General features: G+C 39.7%; 1 protein-coding gene across 1 annotated transcript in view; it reads right to left on the minus strand.

Moving 5' to 3' along the window:
• Window positions 1-18,242, minus strand: part of SLIT3 (slit guidance ligand 3) — a 779,517-nt gene that overhangs the window by 641,937 nt on the left and 119,338 nt on the right. The gene's annotated exons all lie outside the window — the stretch shown is intronic.

Below are 18,242 nucleotides of genomic sequence, written 5' to 3' on the forward strand. Positions count from 1 at the left end.
TCTATTCTGTTCACTGTAATCCACAGGAGTGCAGTCTTTACACACCAAATGATTATGTTTAATCAGAGTCTTTTGTTCTAAGGTTATAATTATCACCATTCCACTCTAAGCTGCAAAATTAATTGCCCCTTAATGAAGCTGTTTTGCAATTAGGAGCCATGGATTTGTAGACAAAGAGGAAGCTAATTTAACATTTAAGGGAAGCAGTTTTGCAAAGATATGCCTCCATGGTGGAACACTTTTTACTCTTCTTTTTAAAATATACTATAAACATATGTTCTATACACACCGTGAGAATGTTCTGAAAACCTTTGGTTTCTTCTAAATTAGAACACAACTCAAACAATGGTCTAAAGAATGGCTTCCTGACGAAAAGCACAGAAGACACCATGTGAAAATCCCATCCCCCCCCGCCCTTTGACTGTTATTTCCTTGCTTTTCTACCCTGACTGCCATTTGGCACCCATCTCCACATTTACCCTTCCCGGTCTTGAGTGTTGATGGTTTCCCTAGACATCTGTGGGCTTTTGCCAATCACTTTATGGTGTTAGGAAAACATTTTTGCCACATGGCAAGACTGATGTATGCTGTGTGGATTGTTGTTTCTATTTGTTTGGTTGGTTTTTTTTTAAACTTCCTTCCAGCAACCAGGAGAGCTGATTCAACATTTGCGTTGAGAATTCTAGCACAAGTCCAATTTGCAAAATAAGAGACAATTAAATGGGGCATGATGGGGCTAAGAGATGCAGGGTGGAAGTGTGGGTCTCTCAAATCTGGCACCGACAGAAGCTCCACCTCGTTTGTGCCTTCACACTTCAACAAGAAAAGGGGGAATGGAAATTAGACTGCAGAGCCTACTATCTATTAGGATGATGTAGGGTGTCTGTACAGCCTCCCCGACTTTGTGATTGAGACTTTTCACGTCGGAAGGGTCAAGTAATTTGAATTTAAACTGGACTAGTTCTTATTGCTAACTCTGAAGGTGATTTAACCTCTTTACTTCTGTTGATTCATTAAGTTTATGGTTCATTTAATTAGACCTTGCTTAGGGTGACCAGATAGCAAGGGTGAAAAATCGGGAAAGGGGGTGGGGGATAATTGGCACCTATATAAGACAAAGCCCCAAATATCGGGACTGTCCCTATAAAATCTGGACATGTGGTCACCCTAACCTTGCTGTACAGTGTCTCATTCCTGAGCGCATGCTAAAGACATCTCATCAATGCAGTTTACATTTTGCTGCACAATAGTCACTGTTGTATTTTTTTTCCCCAAAAGATCCAGATTGCATTTAGCATCACTTTTTAAAATAATTTCAGGCAGGCAAATTAACTATTTTAATTGGTTTTCAGTTCTTTGCTTTTAAAAACAGATATCCCCCTCCCCCATCTTTATAGCAAATTTTCAGCTTCCCTGGAAGGTATAGTAAAAAGCAGGGCCGGCTCCAGGCACCAGCCGAGCATGCTCATGCTCAGGGCAGCAGATTGTATGAGGCGGCATTCGGCCCAATCCTAGGGAGCTGTGGCAGCTTTTTTGCTGTTGTTGTTCCGCTCCGGCCGCCCTGTAGGGGGCAGCGGCGCAGAGGAGGGGAGCGCCCTGCAGCAAGCCCGGCAGGGCAGCCCGCATCCTTCCCTCCCAGCCAACCGCGGCGCGGAGCATTCCCAGCAGGCGGCACAGCGGTTGGAGCCGCGTGGCAGCGCCTCGCTGAAGCCCTGGCCACCCCCTTCTCTCTCTCCCCCCTGCTAGCCGGGGCACCAGCTCAGGGAGTCCCCCTGCACCCTGGCTCCGGCCACGCCGCAAGTTTTTTTTTTTGTTTTTTGGGTTTTTTTTTGGTTTGGGGCGGCAAAAAAGCCAGAGACAGCCCTGGTAAAAAGAGATCAAGACTGCTTTAACTTTATTTATTACTTATTTCCAGTAACTTAATATTAACATATCAACCGTTGTCTCTGAGGTTCTATTTGTTGTCAGTGAGTTTGACAAATATGTCCCATTTAAGTTTCAGGAGATTTCCCAGTCTAAAAAAAACTAGTTAGTGTCAATGTACTTTTTTCAATTGTCTTGGACAGAAGTTATTTCATGCATTCATTTGTTAACAAAAGATACTGAATTTCAAATAAGATGAAATTGGTAAACAGGCATGACATTAAAACCTTTATAGCCATGGCACAGCATCATATATTCCATGTTACTTGATACACAAAGATCTCTTTCCTTCCACCTTACCAAATGGTTGGGAAGAGGATAAAGAGGGAGCTTTCAAGTGTATCTTATATAGATATAAATATAAATGTAACATATGAGTTATACATGTCACTAAGTACAGGAAGGGTGGGAAACTTATCTGCCAATGGGTCAGTTAAAGACATGAAAGGGCTAGAAAAAAGTGGGTATTTTACCAGGTCTCTAGGATTCAGGATTTTTGTTGTCACTTGGCCTCCACCTACTGTACTATGAACAAATTTTCCCAATCAAATGGTGAGATACCACCACAACTATTCTCTTTATTTTGCCTGAAGGCCTATCAATATTAGCTCTTCCTTACACAGCCTGATCTCCAGACAGCTAATGCTCTAAGTCCCAGTCTGGACTAAAATCTGGGTCAATCAAATATCATGGCTGAGTTAGACAATGTTAGTAGGCTAGGGAAAGCATATGGAGGAAGTAGTAGAGAACACCCGCATACTGGATTCAACAAGTTGACCTCTGTCTGACTGACATTTAACTTGGAAATCTTCCCAGGTCCCCACGTAGAGTCAAGAATTAGCCTGCATACGGGTTGCAGGACAGGCATGATGGTAGAAGAGGGATTGGCCAAGTTTGCCTACCATTTTAATATCTTGCCATTTGGAAGTTAAAAATTACACAACAGTTAATCAAAAACAAAACTGTCTTTAAATTGATTTTTAATTAACAAACATTTAAAATACATTAAGTTTAGATACTTGTGATTATGTATTCTTTTTAAACACATAATTAATAAAAATAATACTATTTAGCCATCTGAAAGTAATATCGTTTAATGCCTCAATATAAAAAAAGCCTGTTTATTTCCTTTGATAAAATTATCTCCTTAATAGTTCAAACGTTTGAACCAACTATATATTTGCACAATGGTAAGGTTTTTAAGTTAGAAAAACACACCAAACATACTAAAACCTCCTTTTTAGATTTATATTCTTTAGGATTAATCAGTGCTGCATGCCATTTCATAGCAAAAAATATTGCCCCGATTCTAATGTGATAGGCACAACAGAAGTTCAGACCAATTAGGGCTGGTCCTGATTGAAGTTTTAGATCTGATTTTATCAGTAGAGCTAATATCTAAGGGCTTGTCTTTACCCAGGGTGGCCAAACTTACTAACCCTCTCAGCCATGTACAACAATCTTCAGAAGTTCAAGAGCTGGGGTGTATCTGCCAGGATTTGGGGCTTCAGCCCTGTGGCAGAATGGTGGGGCTAGTGGGTCTCAGGACGTCAGCCCCACAGGGTATGCCTGCTGGGGCGCTCACGGCTTCAGCCCCACTCTCACCCCGAACCCCAGCAGGTACCTCCAGCAGGACTGACTCCCTGAGACCAGGGATTTGGAGCAATCAAATTTTTGAATTGCTCCGCTCCAGCTCCGGGCAAAAACCTACTGGCCCACGCTCCAGCTCCGGGCTCCGCTCCAAAGCCCTGCCTGAGACCCCCCTCCCTGCTGGGCAGAAGCCCCAAGTCCCACCACCCCGCCACAAGGGAGAAGCCCTGAGCTCCCCCAAACAGTCCGTTAGGCAGAGAACATGAGGGGCATTGGGAGCTCCGAGAGCCGCGCTTTAACTGTAAAAAAGTTGTGTAAAAGAGTTTAACTGTAACTCACGAGCCACGGTTTGGCCACCTCTGGTCTATACTTACAGTGGTGCAGCTCATGAGTTACAATTAAACGCATATATTTGTAGTGTAGACCAGGGCTCAGCAATGCAGACAGGCTACTCTGTTTTCAAACACCTTTCAACTTGCTTTTGTCACTCAAGTTTTATTATGCATCTTCCCCACTGAAGAAAATCAGGATTCTGAAATGGAACAAAAATTCCATTCTGCCCATTTCTTTGCAGTCTTTTCAATGCAATTTATCAAATCTTTAAGTTGGTATAGCAAGAGACTACTTATGTATGCTTTAATATATGCATTCCACAAGCTACTTCTGACAGACATAGGACACTGGCTTTACAGAAAAAGGAAAACTCCAATTTTACTCCAGAGGAAAGCTTCTCCAAAATCTGTCCCTTTCCCTGCACCCAGGTTTTAATTCACGAAAGGACCAAGAGGCAAATTTCAGAGGCATGTAGATCCAGGGTTTTGGTTTGGGCCTACATTTTATTACAATAAAGATAGCAAGGTCTTCCACCCCCCACCAACCTCTATAGCACGTCTGTCTGTACTTTGTTTCAATTGGCAAGGAAGGACTTTAGCCACACGAGATATAAGATACTCTACCTTCAACCTCAGCAGCACTGCTAAGAACCCCAGTTCTCATGTGTGTGAGAACCCCAGTTCTCAATGCCAGCAAACTAAGTACATAGCAGGCCTCCAAGAGCTTCATTGCTAGATGGGACCTGTGGCCGGGCAGTTCTGAGCCCTAGTCAAGAAGTTAAAGAGCTCCTCAAGGCTCAGTCAACCCCAAACCATCACAGCCGTAAGGCCTGTCAATCCTGGAGAAGGATATATCCTTAAAAGCGATGACCCTGGCTCAAGCTGGGAAGCACTGTGGAGCAGACAGAACTTCTGCATAGAGCTCCAGGGCCCAAAGAAACACTGACTGTCTGCTGGGGAAACTATTTGAGAGCACCAGCCACCTGAGCCCTCTGAGTAATCAGATGAACCAACTTTTCCTTACTGGGATTCAGTCTTGGTTGTTTGAACACATGAGGGAAAAGGAAGCCAGGCCTCCTTCCCAAAGCCTATTGGCCTCTGCCCTGCATGAGAAACAGGGGATCCAGCTCTTTTCACAGGCTGTGGAGGTATTTTGCCATTTCCTTTTGGACTATTTTAATACCTCCCCTCACCGGAAGGGACAGACTCACTAAAAGACATAGCCGGAGGGCTATACCCAAACCCTGGAGCCCAGACTACAGTCAGGCCACCATCCAGAGAAGGAAGTCTGAGATGAGAGGCACTTGCCCTTCCTCCAAAGGGGCATCAGAGAGATACAAGCTATCCCAAGACCAAATTCTGTAACAACATTTTAGTCTATTTAATGTCTTTAACTTCTACTCTCTAGCCAATATAAATGGCTGTGGTTCAGCTGAAAATACTCATTGACTAAGTTTGTTTTCTAGAGTATTTGAGGATTGTTTTTATGCTGTGCTCTGTGGGAAGCCTGGCTCCACTCCCAGGGCTTTATCTCCCATGACGAAGTTCACCGCTTCATTTCAAGTGACAAGCTCACAGCTAGCTCCAGTGACTCATATTGTGGCACCCAGGGCCTAAGCTACTGTGCTGTTTGCCGCAATGTCCAGCTCACCAGCTTTCACTTGGGCTCCCCCTTTCGCCCTGACTGCAGACTGGATTGCAGCTCTGACTCCTCTCTCACATCATATGGTTGCAATAACATCAACAGACCAAGCCCTAGCAGAAGCGAACAGAACTGCCCACAATATGGAGGCACTAGGCTATCTGCAATATATCAATAATAGTGAACAATTCCAACATTCTCCAACAGGGAACATAAAATCAGAACCAAGTGGGAATCTGATGGAGACGGCATCTGAATGAGAACAAATGAGTGATCCTGCTTGCTGTCTAGGGACAATGGGCCAAAGGCAATCCATTCCCCTTGATGATTTATGTTTGGAACATGGCTGAAGGAATCTGTTAGCATACTGGCCATCTGGATTAAGAGACTTCAACGGGGTACAGCCTTTTGTTCTATCGTATGCTGTTTGTTTGCTAACAGTACTTCCCTGAGTTCCAACGATTTGTGGCTACTGCTACAGATGGTGAATTCTTTGTCTTTAGCAGGTTCAAGGCGAAGGGTTGCCATAGAAAGTCGCTAACAGACATTGTGAACTCTCCTGCTGAGAAGACAGATTGAGAAGCATGACACAGAGTAACCACAATTACAGCAAGGTAGCTAGAGTGAAGTAAGGCTTTGTATTTAAACAGAAGCAGATTTTTCTTGTTTGTAAGTGGCACACTATTTCTGTCTTCAATATATCCATCTCTGAGCCCAGCATGCATTTTCATTAAATGTACACTTTATAGCCAATCTCCCTCTGTGAAATGTAGTCTCTCCTCCCCAATCTCTCTTTCTTTCTCTTTTTTTATTGCCATTTCATTTGTTTAAAGACTCATGTTTTTATTCCTAATATTTCTTTAAGCACACGTCGGCCTCAGCATTTCCAGAAATTAAACGTCACTAGCCTCATTCAAAGACACATGGTTCTGAAAACCTAACTCACTTTAAAAGCTAACAAATAACAAAAAGTATGTAGGTATGGCTGCCATGAAAATATGATCAGAGCTTTTGCAACAAATGACTTGCCTACTAGGGTTTTAGACAAGAGACTGCTATAATCATTTTCCAGCTCTTGTTTTCCTCCTTTTACTGTGACACTTCATTTGATAAATATTGGAATATTAGATTCTCTATTTCAAGCCTGGAAACTAATAAAGGAAAAACTGAATCAGGGCTACAACTTGATAGAGGTAACAGAATTCCATCTTCGGTGGTTTACAAGCTGAGTTGTGCTAGGCAGTTGACCATTCACCACTAACATTAATCTCCTTGATAACATAACTTTTTATTCCTCTTTCCTACCCACATACTCAATTTCAAGTGCTATGCTAAGACTCAAATTGTGTTCAGAACAGGCACAAAAATATCTTACTTATATTAAGATCTTCACCAGACCCGGATTTCTCACCACATTCTCTGCACAATTTCAAATCACGGCACATTTCCTGTAATTATTATCTGAGTTGATGACAGGCTAAGTGCCAATTTTTGCAGGCACAGAAAGATATTGCAAGGCTATCTCACACTGAGCTGTTCACTCAGTTATTACAGGCCTATTCTCTCCTTTTTCCAATCTAAAAATCAAAATATTTCTGACATACAATATCACACAAAAACTACACAATTAAAGTCAACTCCAGAGAAACTCTGCATTCCAGTAAGTATGTTGTTTAGCAAGTTAATGTATGACTTTGGGCCATGTGATTTGTTTTGTAAGACTACAGCAACTATCTTCAAACGTTTTCACAGACTGTGTGTCATATTTCATAACAGAAATGTTACCTTGGATGTCAACAGGGATGAGATGTTTCCTTAATTAAGAAGCTATTTGTAGAGAAATTCAGTCATACAAATCGGATTCTTAAAATTTGTTGAATGTGAGCTACTTGAATACATTTGCTATGTGGCCCTGTTTCCTCTCCATCCCTAGTGTTTGTCCTGCTCCTACTAGTAGGCCCTCCCATAACTTATTCTGCAGTTCCAGAGATTGCCCTCTAACTCTTGTCTACCCATTGATGAATGTTTTTCTGATATGCTCATCAATATACTAACCAAGCACCTTAGTAACCGTCCACTTAACTCCAGCCCTATGCACTTCATCTGCTTCCACACTGGCATCTTGCTGCTATACTCTCCATCCATTCTTTAGGATTTCCAGAATTCTTCTTCAATATCTATGATCTCATAAAATACCAGTCCACAGCAAGGGGCATTGCTCAGATCCAAAAAGTCTAAAGACCGTTCTAATCATAATTCTGTTTACTTACTGTCCTTTTTCTACACCACCCGCACCATAAACACATAAATTGCATGGCATTGTTCAGTACCTTGGTTTCTTGGGCTAGTGTTATCAGACAATCTACCCCAGTTATAAAATGGGTCTAATTTAAGAAACGTAAGTATTTACTGTGGATGTGTTATGAGGGCAATGTGTATGAAACTTCATCACTAACACTGACTGCTTTTTTACATCCCATTCCTACTCAGGCTAAATGGGGCTAGTTATTTCAGCCCATTGATCATGCAATGATACCAAATGAAGATCAATATAGAAGCTTCCCCAAACTACTTTTATATTCTACATTAGTGTTTGTGTTTTAACTAACACAAATGTATTAGTAACATCACCGCGTAGGCATTTAAATCATTTCCTCAAGTACAGTACTTTCTGCTGCGTGTACATCTTTAATTGTTGAATTACAATTACAGTAAGTGCTTTGGTAAACAAAATTCTGGGGGTCATTAACAGACATTAAACAGAAATCAGAAGAAATTATTCTAAGCATTGTGTTATGAGCTGAGTCACATGTGAAATACTACAAGCAATTCTGGCTGTCTTACCAGAAAGAACACAACAGACACACACAACACAACAGACCTATACCGGATTTGGAGGATCTTTTAGAGAAAAGTTTGAGAAACCTAATATTATTTGGGAAAAAGATTAAGTTGTTAAGGGAATAGCAAGGACAGATGCTACTACATACACTAAGACTATTTCCACAAATACTGAGCTAAAAACAAGTATGGACAGTTAAATCTTAGGGGCTTTTTCTGTAAGACAAATACCTATAGTATTTATCATCAAGTAAAAATGGAAGTGATATTTAGGCTTACTTCTTCAGGAATATTGTATTCTCTACATTACCAATCTCATCCATTTTCACACAGGGAGCAATGAAGAAACTGTGCAAGCATACCTACAAGCAAAAAGATCAGTTGAGAGTTTCATCAGTGTGAAACAAAGAATCCCACCAGCTGTTAGTAAGGCATAGTGATTGGTAAGAGCTAAATAAATAAAGAGGATTTTCCTAATTTTTTTCAGGAGGAGTTAGGGAAGCATTACCATTAAAGTCTCTTCTGAATTACTCAATGCGGGCAACAGATCTAACTGGGCCCCCTTACCTTTTCACTCCTAAAATTCCCCCACAACATATCATGTGGGTTTTTTGATCTCATATGTAAAATCACTATGACCCAGTTTTGAGTTTGCAGTTACTCAAATGAAGAAATAGTCACTTTTCAGTAACTTCCAAATCTTCTGTACTGCATAGGCAGTACAGCAAAAATGTGACTATAGCAGTGAGAGTGGGAATGCAAAAATATCTATCCAGTTGTACTTGACAGGGGATTACTATGTTGCTGCAAACCCCTAATTTGCTGATTAACCTAATTTAAGAGCCATCTAATGGCAGCACAAAGCCTGATATTTTTAAATGTGTAATTTAACTGTGACCCCATTCATCTCTGTTGACAGTCTTTGGCTCAGGTGATTATGTCCAGGTGCATATAAAGAGCATCACAAGTTTGAAGAAAAAAGAAATATTCCAAAGAGGGCTATAAAATAAAAACAATTTTCCATCGCACTTCTTAGATCTAATGACTAGCTACAAATGGGGTGTCATAGGGTGTACTAGGCTCAGGGCCCTCCCTCCTCCGATGGAGGTCTCCTGGTCCTACCACACCTTGCCCCTGCAAAAAGCAGTATAGGTGAGTCCTCCCAGCTGCCTAGAGTGGCTGTGGGGAAGCAGCCAATCAGAGCCCATCAGCCTCATACAAAAGGAGATGCTGGACAGAGCAGAGCCAGTTGCTGGCTGGAGCCAGAGGAGCAGAAAAGGTGCTCCTAGCTGGCTGCAGGGACTCAAGAAGGACTTCAGCCCTGGGGTAAGGGTGAAGATGAAAGCACTGGGTCACAGGGAAGTGGCCCGAGAACAGTAGCAGCAGCAACAGAGTAAAAAGGGACATAGCAGGTGGCTGCTATTTGTAGAATCCCTGGGTCAGAATCCAAATCAGTGGGAGGGCCCAGGTCCCCCCCATGAGCCACTCAGGAAATGGCTTAAGCCCTGAGCAAGGGAGTAGCCCAAGGAAGAGAATGACAGCCTAGAAGAGTGACTCAGCTAGGGAAACTGGTGAAGAGTCTTCCTGGAGGAAGCCCTGGGGGTACTGCTCCATTCCAGAGTAGGGATCATTTGAGAGCTAGCCCAGAAGGGGCTGACGGATAATTTGAGACTGAGCCCAGGGAGGGCTGTAGGAAGAGACCAACCGAGGTACTGTGATAGGTCCTGGTGGACTTGTACCCTGAAAGGGGTTTGTTGTTTCACATATGGACTGCATGTGACTCTGCCAGAGGGCAGAGTCGCCAGAGACCCGTTGACACAGATGGCAGCTGGCGAAGGCACCCAGAACAGCTCAAAGCTGGAAAAGAAGAGCAGGCACGTGCATACCTGCTTGAGGGTGCTCACAAGAGGTGAGTGGACCCCATCACATCAGGCAATTGTATTCTACTTCCACATCAAACAAAATTATCCCTATGGTTTCCTGAAAGGGTGGTGGGATCCTTCATTATGCCAACCTACCTCTCATCTAAATAGGTCCAAAATAACAAGTAACAAGAAACTCCACTCTTCACCTAAATTGGACCTACTTTAGGAGTTTGTATAAACCTTTCATTCCCTTACCTCATTTACTCCCTATATATAGACAGGCATCCTGCATGCAGATTAATTTCCATTATGTCAATAGGAGTTAGGCTTAAGTTCTTCACAATATACCCAGAGACTATAACCCATAGCAGTTACAGTTAATTTTACATCCAGCTTCAAAACGAACTCCACATGCTTCGTATCGTTGAGTGAAAATATTGTCAGGGTCGCTTTCACTGAACCTTAACAAAACCAGTAACATACCAAATAGGATTCTAGTACCAAACAAAGGAAATCATACAAAACTTGCCTACTAAAATTGCCATTTCTACAGAAACTACATTTTTAATTTAAGTGCTGTTGTTGAAGAAGGGGTGGGGAAAAACTGTCACTGCTTTTTTATTTTGAATAGTTTTGGAAGACTATTGGAAGGAGGGAAAACCACCCATTTATTTATAGTAGACATATGTCTGAGCAATAACCCTAAAGGCTTGTCTACACTTGAAAGTTAATTCAGATTAAGGTAGAGCTTGAATTTAAAGGACAATAGCTATTCCTAAATAACTCCACAAGAAGTTATTCTTGAATAACTATTCCTTACTGAATAACTCCATGTGTGGGGACACTTATCCCAGAATAAGTGTTCCTGTTCTTGTTTAGCTTAAACAGGAAAAAGACACTCTTATTCTGGGATAAATCCACACACACAGCTATTCAGAACAACTCCACGTGTATATAAACCCTAGATTTAAACAACCTCTCTCCAGAGATTGTGGGAGTTTGTATTCAAATCCAATTATAAATCATAATTTCCTAAATCTGAACCCTCACTAATTTAGCCAAGTGTGTACACTAGTATCATTTATATAAGTGAGCATTGGCATAATTTAGTTATACAAAGTGACTTAAAACCATAGTCTGTTTAGTTTGGATACAACTTTTAATTTAGCTTTTATAGTATAGCTATTGGTAGATTATGCTAGTGATATTGATAGGAAAATATTCTCAAAATGCTTCTCCCTATTCCTTGAATACATTAAGTCAAATCTTTACCTAAGGATCCATAGAGAAGTTATCGTTACTACTACAGCATGTGAATTTCCTAAGAGGAAAAAATCAACGATAACCATGAAGGACAAGTTGAGATCCCACCAAAGACAAGTCAATTAGTAATTAATTTTTTAACGGATTTCCTCGATGCTATATGTACTTAATTTATCCTTCTCCCACCCTCTTTTTTTCTCCCAGCAGTTTACACTGTAACGATGGCATGTCTAACATCAATAGGTAGTAATCAAACAGTCCACTCTTTTTTAACAAATGAAATATGGCAACAATTTGACGTCGCAGCAGTGTTTTGCCCTCCTGAACCCTGGCAATGACCCAGAGGATTTGCACTCTGCTGCTAATCAGAACGCTGGCCATGGCTATTTCCCATGACATAGCTGGAATTCTCCCACTGCTTGCCCTCCCGGCTTCAGTTACCAAGTCATACTGAAACTATTTGTTATATCCCCAGGCTGTCAATCATAGCACCTTTCCCCTAGACACTCCTCTGCAACACCACAGTCTCGTAAGTTCCACCATGGGGGGGCTGCAAACCTTTGTACCCTTTTATTACTGACCCACAACCAGAAGTGAAAACTCCCTCAGCCAAGCCGCATGTCCTAAAGAGCTGCCTTATAAGCAATGATATACCATAGTAAAAGTAGCAGCTGCTCTTGCCTGAACGCACCAATAGCAAAAGAGAAAGCAAGCATTTTATTCTTAAATTGAAACTATTAAAAGTATGCTCTTTAGAAATATCTAAGAGTGAAAGTTTCTGGTTCACAAATTGACAATCCAAAGGGCCAATTTTACTACAATATTTAATCTGCTACTCAAAGTTCACCCAACCTGCCATGACATTCTCTCTAAAGACACACAGAGAGAACTCAGATACGTTTATTTTATCTTTGCAGATAGAAATTAAGATGCCACAATCTAACGTGCCGCAAGAAAATAGCAAAAATAAGAAATACCACAGATGACTGAACCTCCGATCCAGCCATATAATTCTGTACTCCATCATGAAAAAGGGTAGCATGAGGGGTTTCTAAAGAAGGGAAGAGAAATATCATAATGCAATGTGCCATCCAACTTGACCAAGCCTTAGACAAGAAATGCTGTAATCCAGATGACAGGTATCTGCTGTTCACTAACCATATTTTTAGGGGTTCCCATCATCACACCTCAAGTCACCAGGCAATTGAACCTTTGCTGCACTGTAGGCCCTTTGATCAGGAACACACTCTCTCATTCAATTTATCTGTGTTTTCTACTTTTTAAAAACTCATCGAGAATATTTATTTAATCACAATATGACTATTGCTGGCATTTTATTCTCTTAGTTTCTTCCCCTCTCTCAGTTAGATTGCCTTGATTTATTCCCATCGGCCTAATTTTAAGAGTGTTCTTTACAATGTATTTCAGAATGGTTTTAATTATGACTTTTATTTGGTTTACACTGTTCAACTGTGCACTTTTTAGAAGAAAAGTTACCCATCAACAACTAATGGAAACTGATGCCACTAATTTAAGCCTTTTATTTTCCTTGTGAAACAAAGTCTATGTATCTCCTAATTAATGGCAATTTCAAGCTTTATCATTTTAAGATCACAGTATTTAGCCATGCAACTCACTGACCTTCCTAGCCATGGCATAGATAAATTTCTGTACTGTGCTTTAAAGTCATAGTGTGACAGTATTTAAGCATTGGCACTGTATAAGATCAGGATTTACATGATTAATTTTGATCGATTGTACCTGCAGAAACAAAAGCTATCAGAGTTAAGTCATTGAGCCCAGTCTGCTTTGTTTCATTCTGTATCTTTATAAAGCAGAAGAAAGAAATCTCAAGCATATACAAGCATTTTTCAGAATCTACCTTACTGTTCTGGAATTTTCCTTCTAGCACTGCAAGTACCCCAATAGCTAGTAAATATACCTATAATAAAATAGGGGGGAATCACGTACCAAGTTAGCTATTCTATTTTACCTTTTAATGGACTATATTTTATTTTAAAGCATATGCTATACCCTTTTAAACTTCACATTTATACTGTTGTGGTACATACTCCATTCATTTGCTATTACATTTTCTTGAAACAAGTTTTTGTTTTGTAAAAATTATACCCATGTGTTTTCAAAGTTTACCATTGACATCTCATTCTAGGAAGCATATGCCTATTAAAAGAAGAAGAATGTCCTTGCTCATAGTAAAAGGCCTGAAACAAGGAAAGCTATTTAGTGATCTAAGAAAATGCCTGGAAAAAAGTCCTACATGAATGCTGGCCAATTTTCATTCTTCTGTTTGGCAATTTAAATTATTTTATCCAATTATTTAGGACACCAACTCAATAGCTCAAATAAGACAGTTATTTCACCAATTAAACCACTCTAACCATGGCAGTGAAGCTATTGTTCACTATACCCACAAGCCCCTTCTCTCTCTCCTAGTCTAACAATTAGAACTAGCACACTGGTGTTGAGTGCTGCAATCTTTTCTGCTTTGTTTAAAAATATAATCACACAAAATCATTCTCAAAAATGCCACTGCTAGTTTCTGAACAAGTGTATTCTCCGTGAGTTTTTTTTTCCACAAACCACAACATGAGGTTCAAATGTTAGCCAGGGAAGTGGGGAACTTTTCAGTACATGGGCACCTATCCTGAAACCTGGTGTGACAACATTTCATCTGTGCTAGTGGACACACGTCTCCTAACCTGGCCTTTGCACTTAATGACACAATTGCTCTTTAGCATTTTTCCATAATTAGATGTATTTAATTATAGATTCAGTACAATGGACAAGCACATCATACTTCTCTTTCAGGAGTACTTTACCCTTCTGTGTACTACCGCCTGTGTACATACAGGAAATTGTTTAATTCAGTAAGCGTGTTACACGTCTAAAATTTCAAGTATATTCATCATTAATCTCTGGATAAATACCCTGGATTTGTTTTTACACTATTAAGCAACGTAAGCACATTTCTAGGTTTGTGTTACACTTATGAAAACAAATTAATGTTTTACGACATGCCTTTAAAGGAAAAATCTAATTGTATCCAATAACCTTTCAACCATTTCTCCATATGCATACAGCAGGGACAAGAAAATTGAGTCCATTTAACAGTGGGACATTCTAATGATGACCTACAGGATCACAGTAAAAAACATTACATCAGGATCACTTTTCAGGTTAGTGAAATTTGTAAACTACCTCATGATATGTTGGCATATCAAGAGACAGGTAAATGTAATATCTTAATTATGCACAGTATGTATATGCTAAGCATAAATGGGATAATGGAAGAAAGCTTCTCTTGGTATTGCATGCTGCATTTCAGGTCTTATTTGTGTTGAGATTTCAACAATCTTAGCAGGACACTTTATAAAAAATGAATGTACTTAAATTGATCACTTGTATTCCTTGAAAGCCTGAAATAAATTAGTTTTCCAATTTCTATTGCTTTTTAAATAGCCTTTCATTTTGTTAACTGTTTTAAATAATTAGCCACTAATATGTTGGTTATGATGCAGTAAATGTAATTCTGGCCAACAGACAACGGTACGCATGACGAGCAGGAAGCATTCAACTTTGCTATAATAGAGTTAATTTGCGGGGGGGAGGGAGGAAGCAGGCGCAAGGAAGCAAAAATTCCATCAACGGTAGCCCAATCTAACAACCCTCTGTTACCAATAGTTTAAGGCAGACAAATTCCTAAGAGTACCGTCAGAATACAGGGAGGCTTCAGAATGACATGAACCATCAAGCAAATGTAAGGATTAGCCTCCCTTGAGGGACCTCATTGCTGTATTACATGGTTATGCATTGCTCTGAAGAATGCCTTCCACCAAAACTGTAGCAGACAAGGAAGACTGAATAACCATGTTTGTTTCATTTTTTTTACATTATTTGAACAATTTACAAAGTGATTACATATTTGATTTTATAGAAAATATTTGAATTGAATGGATTTTCAATACCACAAAAATAAATCCCCCCAGTATTTTTATATTCATATCACACCATAAATAACAATTAACTCGCTCATTACCTACCATTTGCATTTTCTATATTTAAATATATGCACAGTAGCCAGTTGACTTAGCTAGAGATTTTTATTTGAAAAATATGAATAATCTAATTTCTATGGCAGGCTCACAAGGTTAAAAGCTGCAGTATTTTTATTAATTTTTCAGAATCTTTTTTTTTTTGGTAATATACTCATTTATTTTCTATATGCAAGATTGCCAGATGTATTCCTAGGACCTTCTTGGAGCAAAAAAACAACAACCAGGATTTCAGAGGTTCTTCTGGCATATACATTTAAATCCAACATAAAAGATCCACAATTCATTGACAATAGGGGAAAACTTTTACATTCCGCAGGAAACAGCCACTGGAGAAATACTTTGCTAACTGTATACCTTTCATAAACTCCTCTGGTTGTTAAATCAGAAGTCCTAACTTTTCATGTAGCCTGAAAATTAACTCCATATAGGATATTTGTACATATACTGTGAATTGCTTGGGAAATTTGCATTATAAAAAATAGCGATTGAAGTTTTAGATAGTAAACTCTAGTGAGGGACTTTGTTGAAAAGTCTAGCTTACTTCTAAAACTTTATAAGAAAGCTTGATTTGTTTTACTAGAACATGTGTTCATAAACAAAGTAACTTAGATAATTGCTTCTTAATTATTGTTTGTATTATTTGCATCTATAGGCCATAACAAAGATCAGGAGCCAATTGTGCTAAGCATCATATGTATAAACAGTGAAACACACACATGCATGTTCCTAAGAGCTGACTGTCTAAATAGGCCATATAACCAAACGTTGGAAGGAACAAGAAACTGAAGTGACTTGTCAAAATTACACACAAAGTCAGTGGAAGAGCTGGGAATAAAATCTAGGCCTCCTGCCTTCCAGTCCAATGCCTTCTCCTATCCATAACACCACATTGCCTCTCAATTACTTGTTTGAAACTCACTTTGGGGACACTAACAGGGTTCCAATTTCCTTTCAACCTCAGTTGGATTTATGTTCATGCTCTCATTAAGGCAATGGATATTACACCACTTCCCAAAACTGGAATTTTGCCACAGGCCTCAAAAGTAGGCACACTGGACCCACTGCACATTTAGTTGATACCCATCAATGCAAGAACGCATTTTACGTTTTAATATACACAAAAAAATAAAGTAACACTATAGTATACGCCTCCCCATGGGTATCCTTGCCCTACCACGTCCAACATATACCATTTCATACATTGACTCAGTCCATTTGAATGAAATCATCATTTCCTCTAACCACCACAATCACCACCTGCAGTACAAACCTGATGTTATAATAGCCTGAACCATTTCTGAATTACAGCTCAGCTCAATCAACTCAGAGCTGTGGGTCTCCTTTTACCCAGATTATGATAGCCGGGAACTTTATTAAAATGTATACAGCTTGCTGACACATTGATAAGCATTACCTTAGAAGTCATGCAAATTAACTGTAATACTGAATCAAGTCAGTAGCATCCAGATAAGAAGAGTGAACAACTTTCAGGGCTGCCCTAGTTGCAATACAATCTGAAACTGGATTGTCATACTAAAAATCAAAAGCTATGTCCTCAGAAACAGCAGGACGGACACTAAACTCTCAGTCTCTCATATCAAATATTACCATGTGCTCCATCTCAAGCCTGGATTGGTAGGTGACATTTGCTCTAGTCCACTTGGAGCTTTTTTTCCTTTCTATATTCAGGCAGAACCTCCCCAGTGAGGTCAATATGAGTTCCCACATGTGGAATGGGGGCAGAAGGGGAGAGAAATCCCCATAGAATATGTTTTGAAAGATAAGTTTGATATGTATTTCCAAGTAACTGATCCCTTTTTTCAGACCTGTAATTCCATACTTGTTTGAAAGATTTAATACACAACCTTGCCAAAGGTGTGTCCAAAGGCTTCACTACTGTGTAACAGAGGCTGCTTTTGAGAATTTCTCTACACTTTCTACTTTAATTCAAAGCAACAAAAGTAAATGGTGTATTTTCTCCACAGGAAAAAAGGCAAATGTGTTGACATCAGCACCTTCATAATACTAATTCTAAAAAGCAAGAACATCAGCAGAAAAGTCAGCAGCCATCCAATGGGGTAGTCACTATGACAACTAAGTCATTCCTTTTTATCTACCCTTATGATAAAGTCCTATAGAATTCAGCAAGGATAAGGTCAGTTGTGTTCAATGTAAATTACTCTAAATGTCAATAGAAAATGATATTATTGTTGTATAATTATACAGGGTTGGTTTAAAAATTCTACATAAATGATGTCATTTGCTACTCAACTCTGAAGGTATTTTCCATAAGGGTGGGTATTAACACATTCTTTCCCCTGGTATCCAAGTGTATAGCACTAATAGCTTTGGGGGGAGGGTGGGAAGGGAGCTTCAAGCTGAGTATCTGGTATTTTGATAGCAAAATGGAACGTTTCTGCACAAGATTTGAAATCACTGATTTAACTATCAAGAGCCATCTTGATCAGAGGAGACTATCAAAGTAGGAAAAGCCTGAAGAAGTTTGTTTTGACAGTGTTCTTTTCAATATTTTGTTCAAAACATTGGTCAACACAGGAAGATCTTCCTTACACTCACTTCTACTAAAACAGAAATCTGACTTCTCATTTTCAGGGGCATGCATTAGATTCAGGCTAATTTTTCCAGCTTCCTTGAAATGATTCCTGTGTCTTAGGGGAGAGAAGAGTTCCTTCATTTCTTTTTATCACTT

Source organism: Malaclemys terrapin, chromosome 8, assembly GCF_027887155.1.
Source record: "Malaclemys terrapin pileata isolate rMalTer1 chromosome 8, rMalTer1.hap1, whole genome shotgun sequence".
NCBI lineage: Eukaryota > Metazoa > Chordata > Testudines > Emydidae > Malaclemys > Malaclemys terrapin.